Source organism: Mus musculus, chromosome 2 (genome assembly GCF_000001635.26).
Source record: "Mus musculus strain C57BL/6J chromosome 2, GRCm38.p6 C57BL/6J".
NCBI classification, from domain to species: domain Eukaryota; kingdom Metazoa; phylum Chordata; class Mammalia; order Rodentia; family Muridae; genus Mus; species Mus musculus.
The window spans coordinates 8,337,103-8,346,386 of NC_000068.7; the positions used below are offsets into that span (position 1 = coordinate 8,337,103).

Sequence of the window (9,284 nt, forward strand, 5' to 3'; positions counted from 1 at the left end):
CCTTTGGCAATTTTCCTGAAATATTGATTGAATATGTGTTGTCTAGATGGAGTTTATATTAATTCATTTTGTTGAACATTTGCAGTTCTTGAGATGTTTTGTCGAGGACTGAAATAGCAAAATGACTGACATACCAAATTAAAGTCCTACTTTCTGCAGTAGCAGGAGTGAAATGGACCCTGAGTTGGGGAGGAGTTGCTGAAGTGTTAAGGCAATGTATCTGTGGAACTTTGGGGAAAGACTTTCTCCAGGAAACCAGCTCAGTTTGGATTTTTCCTGAAACAAAACTAGAGTGAGAACATGCAAGGCAAAAATAATACATTCTAGAAAGAAAAAAAAAAACCTGACAGCAACTCAGTTTCCAACTTCTTTTTAACTGGAGACTATAACACACAGAAGTAACTTTAATTTCATCAGAAATTTTATTATCATAAATTAACTAATTTAAGTAACACAGCTTAAAAATGTAGCAAAGAAACCTTGCTCTTCCTGTACATGACAATTATCTCTAGGACTTCTGGGAAGGCAGGGAAGAGAAGTGGTACAAAAAGCCTTGAAACTGTGGATTGTTTTATTGCTCAGGGGGGAGCCATTATATGAAGAAAAAGATCGAATCTTTAATGAAAGGAACACAGAGGTTGCAGAATGGTTTTCTTTTTTCTGCATAGCATATATTTTCTCTGTTGGGAGAAACCCAAATGATGTTGTGTAGACACAGGTATTTTCAGAGGAATTAGACAACTTCTAACAGATTGGCAGTGATGTTTCCAAAGTCGTCCGGTACACTGACAAAGAACCATTCAAGATGCCAACCTCAATGAGTTCCAGAGGTCTTCCTGTTAGTAGGCTCAAAGAGGCAAATTATAGATAGCAACCAATAACACCTTGACATTTCTACACCATGAATCAAGGGCTTTGTCTCCTGTGGACTGTGGTGAGCTTCCATTTTCCGATGTCCTGCATGATAGAATCAGCGTTTAGATTATGACTGATGTGGGTCACATAAGCTGGTTATAACATGAAAGTATAGTCTCTGTCAAATCAAAATAAAGAATGACTTTTTAGTAGATTATTGGCTCTGAGAAAAATCAATGTGTCAGGCCTTGAGTTAAGCATTTAAAACATTTGCAGGCACCCAGAGTCATAGACTTCAGACAATCTCTTCTTTATTAAAGACAGAGGGGGAAATTAAATTGGGGTCAGCTAACCATTGGATGCCTTTATATTTTCAGTCCCTGAAATGTTTGAAAGTGCGTTCAAGCGTTTGTTCTGAGAAACCGTGAAAGCTTTGACAATGTGGAAATGCTTAGATTAACATCAGAAGCCACCAAGCAGCCTTCTTGTTCTTATTATAGCTGGTGGCGCTGTCTTAATGAGGAATGATGACAGATTGAGCAAAGGGAAGCACAGGCGAAGTATGAGAGACAATTACAAGGCAGGGAGCTATGCCAGGGATGCCCATTGGGTCCTCTTCGCTTGAGCCATTTAACTCTAAGCTGGACAGTACACACCAGAAAGCAGGGTACAGAGACTTACCAGGTACTATTAGACCGACTCCTATTCCAAGGCATAGCATTTACTTATGGGAATTTAATGCATAGAAGAGTTCTATGGATTGGGTTTTTTTCTTTCCATTTATTGCTTGTGTGCATGTGTACATCTTTGTTGCCAGTGGTCAGAGGGCAACAAAAGGTGTTTGCCTAAGACCCTCTCAATCTTATTAGTAAGGTGTATGCCTCACTGCATTTGGAGACTGTTGATTGGCCTGGGCAGCTCAAGTCTTTGGGTTCTGCTCTGGTTCGTAGTAGTGGGACTACAGGCATATACCACCCAGCGTGATTTCTTTTAGGTGATTGCTAAAAACTGAGATCAGGTACTCACATGTGCATTATAAATCCTTTCCCACTGAGACACCTCTTCAGCCCTCATTCTAACATTTTTATCACCAACATTTTAAAAATAGCCTACATTTGTCAAGTATGAATTATATAAGAGTATGTACTTCCTTCCTTAGGTTGTGATAATACTGGAGCTAGTAGACTGTTGTAAGACAAAGATAAGGCTTTAGTGATTTCCTAAGAATTAAGTGGGTAAATGGATTGTTTTGAAAAATTTTCTCCTAGTATTCTCTATAAGGATGCTATGTTGTTGACTTTAAGGTACTCTGCATTGACTAGTAACCAAAAGATAAATATAACGATGTATCTACAAATGGTAGCGGGGGTTGGATCAGTATCACTTTCATAAAAGTTTAATGATTTGTTCTCTGTTATAGAGTTTTTAAATCGCCAGAAGCCAATTTATCCAAACATTTATCAGGTATCCCAAGTGGTCAGTGAATTGTGTTTCATTTATTTCCAAATCACATTTTACTGCCCATTTGTAAAGACAGTTCTGACTGGAGATGAGTGAAAAAGGCCAATGTTTTTCTTGTAAAACAAGACAATGAGAATGAGAAAGGTCTAGAAAAAAATACCCCCCTTTGATAAAAACGTCATGGATATTTCTATTTGCTTTTACCAATTCCAAAGTAATAAACCATCATTTCATACCTATGTAGATGTTATGGTCCCAGAAATAAGAAAAAATATGTGGAGAGCTCAGGTTTCCTGATGGGAACTTGCAAACAAACTATGTTTTCAGCTCTATCTAATGTTAGGAAAAATATTGTCTAAGTAGAAAACAATGGTCATTTCGATGTTTAAATTGAATCCAATTTTAATGATGGAAACATAGTTAAAACAGGGAAAAAAAAAGGCCCTTTGGAAGTTCCTCCTGGATAGTGCCTGGGTAGAAGAATATAGAGTATTGCATGGCGATATAGAAAAGCTATGCACATATGGAAATTATCTTGCTGCTTTCAATTAGAAAAACAAACAAACAAACAAACAAACAAAAAACAGGGAATAATGGTTTCCAGTCTTTGGCAAGCAGGAGTAAATCCAGCAGGTTCTAGCTTCATGAGGCTTTCCTGCTGGAGTCAGTAACTGGAGTGCAATGACAAACTCCAGTGCTGTCTGCCACATCTAGGAAAGCCCGACTTTCATGTTTCTATACAATGTTTGATGTATCTACCCTATCAAACACCTGCCAGTGGATTAACCTATTGATTATAGAGATAGAGTGTGTGATGGTTACATAGTGAGAATGTCCTACTTCTGAAGTAGACATTTGGAACTGCTGAAATGATACATTTTATTTTATGCGTGTACGCTTTGTGTATATAATCTTTTCATTTGAAGGTTCTTCACTGAAGTATGGTTTCAAATAAAAGTTTCTTTCCTGTTACTGATAAATAAACACTGGAATGTCAAATAAAAACTACTAGCTATTAAATAAAAAAGTTGACCTATAATATTGTATATTACTAATGCCAGCTATAATTTTCCTTTGCATAACTGCCAATAGCTCTTCCTACCAGCATGCACAGAGAAAGAGTGACATTTTGTTTTATTTATACTTGTCTTACCAATTTTGATTAGATGCATGAGGTAAAATGGCAGGCAAGCAAGAGCAAACAATGCCTCCTCAAGGATCCTGGAAATTCAAATCAGGAGATAAAACATGTCAAGCGCTAAGGGAAGGAAACACGTTATTTGCACTTTTAAGAACTTAGGGATCAAAAAGAAGAAATTAAAAAGAAAGAGAAAAAAACTTAAGGAAGTTCTTAAAGATACCTTGAACATAGCTGCTCAGTGACACCATATTCTTTAAGTATTAGGCTCTTTTTAAAGCTAATCTATGAATTGAAGGAGTAAGTTACTATTGAAGGCCTACTAAATGCTTTAAAGTGTGAACAAATAATACCTTAAATAATGTAATATTTTACATTGGCGTATTTTTTCTTGAAAATTCTGTATTGTAAATAATTTAATTTAAAAACAGAGTTTTAATTTATCTAGTAAATGCTAGGTAAAATACCACAGATCCCCTACTCTACTACCATTTTTCAAATCTTTATGCTACTTCTGAAGAAACACCGTATACACATACGTGTGTAATTACTATTTATATTTTATAATGACTTAATATTTGAAGAATATTAAATAGTGTAAGTAAATACATGATGGTAACAGTATTGAAAATAGATTGAGACATCACAGATAGCCCGTGAACATGAAATTGAGTGTATTTCCATTTCTATGGGCAAGTTTGGCTCTTCTTGTTCTGTTCTATCAGGATGTTGATCCACTTAGAAAACTAATTCACTTTCTAAGCAGATTCAATGACAAAACAATTTAAGTTATCAAGAAAAGTTAATATGTTATATATGTGTCTGGAGCAATGGATCGCTCCATATGTATTCTTTGGTTGTTGCTTCACTCCCTGGGAGCTCTGTGGGGGTCTGGTTGGTTTATATTATTGTTCCTCTTATGGGACTGCAAATGCCTTCAGCTCCTTCAGTCCTTTCTCTAACTCCTCCATTGGGGACCCTGTGCTCAGTCAAATGGTTGGGTGTGAGCATCTACCTCTGTAATTTTTAGGCTCTGGCACAGCCTCTCAGGAGACAGCTATATCAGGCTATATCAGGTTCCTGTCAGCAAGCACTTCTTGGCATCCACAATAGTGTCTGGGTTTGGTCACTGTATATGGTATGGATCCCTAGGTGGGGAAGTCTCTGGATGGTCATTCCTTCAGTCCCTGATCCACACTTTGTCTCTGTATATCCTCCCATGGGTATTTTGTTCCCCCTTCTAGAAGGACCGAAGCACGCATGCTGAACAACAATGGGAGGAGAAGCCCTTGGTTCTGTGAAGGCTGGATACCCCAGTGTAGGGGAATACCAGGACAGGGAAGCAGGAGTGGGTGAGTAGGTAGGGGGAAACCCTCATAGAAGCAGGGGAGTGGGGGAGGGGAGAGGGAGTTTTTGGAGGGGAAACCAGGAAAGGAGATAACATTTGAAATGTAAATAAATAAATATCTAATTAAAAAAAGAAAGAAAGAAAGAAAGAAAGAAAGAAAGAAAGAAAAGAAAAGAAAAGAAAAGAAAAGAAAAGAAAAGAAAAGAAAAGAAAAGAAAAGAAAAGAAAAGAAAAATTAATATGTAACATATCACTAACTTATTGTTGGGTTTGCTTGTTTGAGAGGATGCCAAACTAATGTAGAGTGAGCAGTAAGAGAATAACAATCAAATAAATTTGTATCTATAATTATGTGTGTATGTACTGGCATAAGTTCTCCATCCCAAGACTTTGGAAGTTCAAATCACAGTATCATATGCCTTTGTGGCTCTTTACGAATAATGTGTGTTTTCTTAGATTTTTACTATTGTTTTGGCTTCATTTCTACCATCTTTGCCTCCATTCATATTTTGCAATAACAATATTTATGCTGACTTGAGAGATTGCTACTTTTTTTGTTTGTTTTTGTAAGCTCTCACAGTAAAAGTTTGCCTTTGAATCTCAGAAGAGGCTTTGAACTTTGTCTTTTGTCCTTTTTGTTGCTTCTTTGAGATGGTGTGGTGTCTAACAGTAATTGTAAACGTGATAGGTCTGAGAATCAGTGAAGATAAAAACAGCTGATTTTGTCATGAGGGTGTGACCCACCCTAGATATTAATATGTGTATGGTACCATTTCATGTACTAGAATTTCAAATGCATAAAAAATGTTAGCTAGTAATCCTTCTTTTTTTCTCTTTCTCTCTCCCTCTCTTCTTTACCTCTTGTCATATTCCCCACCTCCCTCTATCTACTCTTTCCCTCCCTTTCCCCTCCTCTCTGGTGTCTGATTTGGGATGCAAAATGAGCAGCTGCCACATGCTCCTGCTTGTCTTTGGGAAGGAGCATTGTTTACCCATGCAAGGTACTTCTGTTCAAAGTCTTCATTTTCTATACATTATATTTTTAATTAGTTTACAAATTAGATGTTTTGTAGTTGGCTTCCTCATGCATTTGTGACTTGAGTTTACCTATCCTCTATGCTGGCCTCCCCCATATACCTTACCTCCCTACCCTACCCCATTCTAACTTAAACTTTCAGCCCAAAGTGAATGCCTAGTTATTTCAAGTCATTTGTGTTCTGACATTCTGGTTGTGGCTTTTAATTGGGTTTAAATGTCATGGTTTGCTGAGAGCTTTTTCATGTGCCCTTATTCTGCTTAAGTCTTCTTCTAGCTTCATTTCTCCATCTACATCTACAAATCATTTTTTTTTTTTTTTTTTTTTTGGTTTTTCAAGACAGGGTTTCTCTGTATAGCCCTGACTGTCTTGGAACTCACTTTGTAGATCAGGCTGGCCTTGAACTCAAAAATCCGTCTGCCTCTGCCTCCTGAGTGCTGGGCTTAAAGGCATGCACCACCACTCCTGGCTTACAAATCATTTTCATATCTGAATCTTAGTACTGCTTATACTCTCTGTTTTATCTACATATTACAGTTGCTCTTCCTTTAGTGTATCTTCCTCCAATGTCTTGTTTCTTTTCACCTATCAGTGCCTTTGACCTCTGTTCCCTGCTAAGATCTATCGAACTTGTGTTGTAACCTAGCTGATTCCCTATGTGTCTTCACCTATGACTCATGGGCCAAGTCTTTTGTGAAAACTGTTTCCTCTTCATTTTCCAGAAGAGAATAAAAACCACCTTCTCATTATTTAAAATTCTCTGTTGCCTTGACTTCTAAGCTGTCATGATCTAGCTTTCTTTCCTGGTTATCTTGGTACCTGTCATTCTTCTGATAACATTTCTCCATTACCTGAGCATATCATCTCTTCCAATACTACTGCTGCTTATAGTTGCTAGATATCAGCTCATCATTCCACATGTTTCACCCTGAGATTGCATAAGAAGAAGTTGAGCTGGGTGGGTACCAGTAGTCAATTTGTATCTGCCTCTTCCTCCTGAGAATGGCTGCAATGTGACCAGCTGGCTCCATGACCTGGTTATGACATGCTTCTCCTCAGGTCTTGAGTGAGGCTATGCCAGTGCCTGGCAAACAAAGAAGTGGATGCTCACAGTCACTATTGGATGGAACACAGGGTCCCCAATGGAGGAGTTAGAGAAAGTACCCAAGGAGCTGAAGGGGTCTGCAACCTTATAGGTGGAACAACAACATGAACTAACCAGTACCCCCGGAGCTCATGTCTCTAGCTGCATATGTAGCAGAAGATGGGCTAGTCAGCCATCATTAGGAAGAGAGGCCCCTTGGTCTTGCAAACTTTATATGCCCCAGTACAGGGGCCAGGGCCAAGAAGTAGGAGTGGGTGGGTAGGGGAGAAGGGTGGAGGGAGGGTATAGGGAACTTTCGGGATAGCATTTGAAATGTTAATAAAGAAAATAATAAAAAATTAAAATCTATTCCCAACTCAGGTAGCCAATTAATTCAAATAACCTAGCCCGAAATTCCAAGTTCCCTTTATTTAATTCACTGATAATAACCCCGTTCCTTCAGGGGTCCTCCAACTTAATCAAGAACAAATATTCTAAAATACACTGTTCTTTTGTGGGTCCTTTTATGAAGTGGATGATCATTTTAGTATAATTAGAATATACCTTCAATAATATTTTACACATTTATATAACACCCATCTCAGTTCCTGACAAAATCTTCTTCCATATGGAAACAAATTACTCATTTTTCTTTATGGGTGCATAAGAAAAAGTTTGCAAGAAAAATACACGATCATATGTAGATTCACTTCAGAATAGAAAACTAAATCAGTCAAATTTTGAACACTGGCATCAGTTTGGACACTGCACTGTGCAGTACTTCTGGCTAGTAGGTTCACATATTGGCTCCAGCATGCCTCTCTCATACTTCTAGCTCATTTTCCTTCCTCCTCAGCTAATGACTTCTCGGCAAATTTCTTCTAGCAAACAGAATCAGCAGATGAGAGCTGACATCTAAAAATACCCGCAAGTGCCATAGCGTAAGTGCCACCTGCCCACACACTTGTTGTCCCTTCTGCTAGAGTGAGAGAACATTTCTGCTGGAATTGAAAGCTCTGCTTTCCACTTCTTACTTTAAAGTCTTTTTATGTCACCTTCCCAAAGACTCTCTACAGTACCCTCTGTCTCATTTCATTCTCTTTTTTTCTTACCTTTCTCCACAGGAAACACGTCCAAGGACTCCTCAGTGCCTTTGTCTCTGTTGTCTTCTCTTTCCTCCTTAATTGACTATGATAGTGTAGATTTCCATATGATGTTGATTACAATCTAATCAGCTGAATCACACACACACACACACACACACACACATACACACACACCATGAGAGAGAAAGAGAAACAGACAGAGAGGGAAACAGAGACACAGAAGAGAGACAGAGGGAGAGAGAGGGAGAGAGAAACAGGGAGAATCCCAGAGAAAGACAGAGATAGAGGCATGGAGAGACAGAGAGACAGAAAGAGACAAAGAGAGAGACAGAGACAGAGAGAGACAGAGGGAGAGGGAGAGAAACACAGACACTCCGGTAACTTCCTAAACATTAAAGAGTTGATTATTTTCTAATTCTCTTTGAGTCTGCTCAGTTTACCCTACCATCATTTTTTTTTATTCCTCTGAAATCCCTTTCTATAATTTAGATGTGGACTGCTCCTTGGTAAAGATTTCTAAGCCGGCCAACTCCAAGATATCTTTTTTTTGCTTTCCTATCTAATTTATATTTTTAACAGAATTCACCTAGCACTGTGATGGAAAATAATTTCCATAAACTGAATTCTGTCAACATGACAGAAGCAGTTTGACATTTAAATGTGAGTTGCTTCATGGTGATTTCTTGGTTTAAGTCTTTTGAGTGGCCTCTGTGTCATTTAGATGAAAGGTGATGTCATAACACTAACCCAAGGTCTGGCTTTCATTGCCTTCTTTTTGTCTTCCACTATTCTTCCTGCTCTCGCTCTATTGTGATTACAAAGAATTCTTGGTATTTTTCTCAAGGCAGAGGCAGGCTCCAGGCCCATCCTCTGTAGGGACAACTGTTCCCACAGGTGTCCACATGGTTGCCTATAACTACCTTCAAATTCTGTTCAAATGTCACCTTGTTAAAACTACGTCCCTTTTGGTATAGGAAATGTGTTATTAGAAACTTGAAGAAAGGTCATCCTTGTTATAAAATGGCAGAGAACGTGGCTGAAATGTGTTCATGTGCTACTTGTCCATAAAAGGGGGAGCTTAGAAAAAATGAAGTAGGAATCTCATGCAGGGCACTCAGAATCAATCTATAAACAAAATATAGAAGCTGTGGCATGGTTTCTCTTGACTGCCTTATGGTAATTAACCATATAGAAATAAATTGAAGATTGGGTTTTTAATAAATAAGAAGCATGACTTGAAGATTCAGAAATCTCCT

General features: G+C 38.2%; 1 long non-coding RNA gene across 1 annotated transcript; it reads right to left on the minus strand.

The window, feature by feature from the left end:
• Window positions 1-399: 399 nt before the first annotated feature.
• On the minus strand, window positions 400-8,226 carry Gm30904. Its single transcript, XR_373985.2, has 3 exons — window positions 8,035-8,226; window positions 3,470-3,537; window positions 400-957 (listed from the first exon to the last, which is right to left on the minus strand). It is a non-coding gene; the product is annotated as a predicted gene, 30904 (long non-coding RNA).
• Window positions 8,227-9,284: the final 1,058 nt, after the last annotated feature.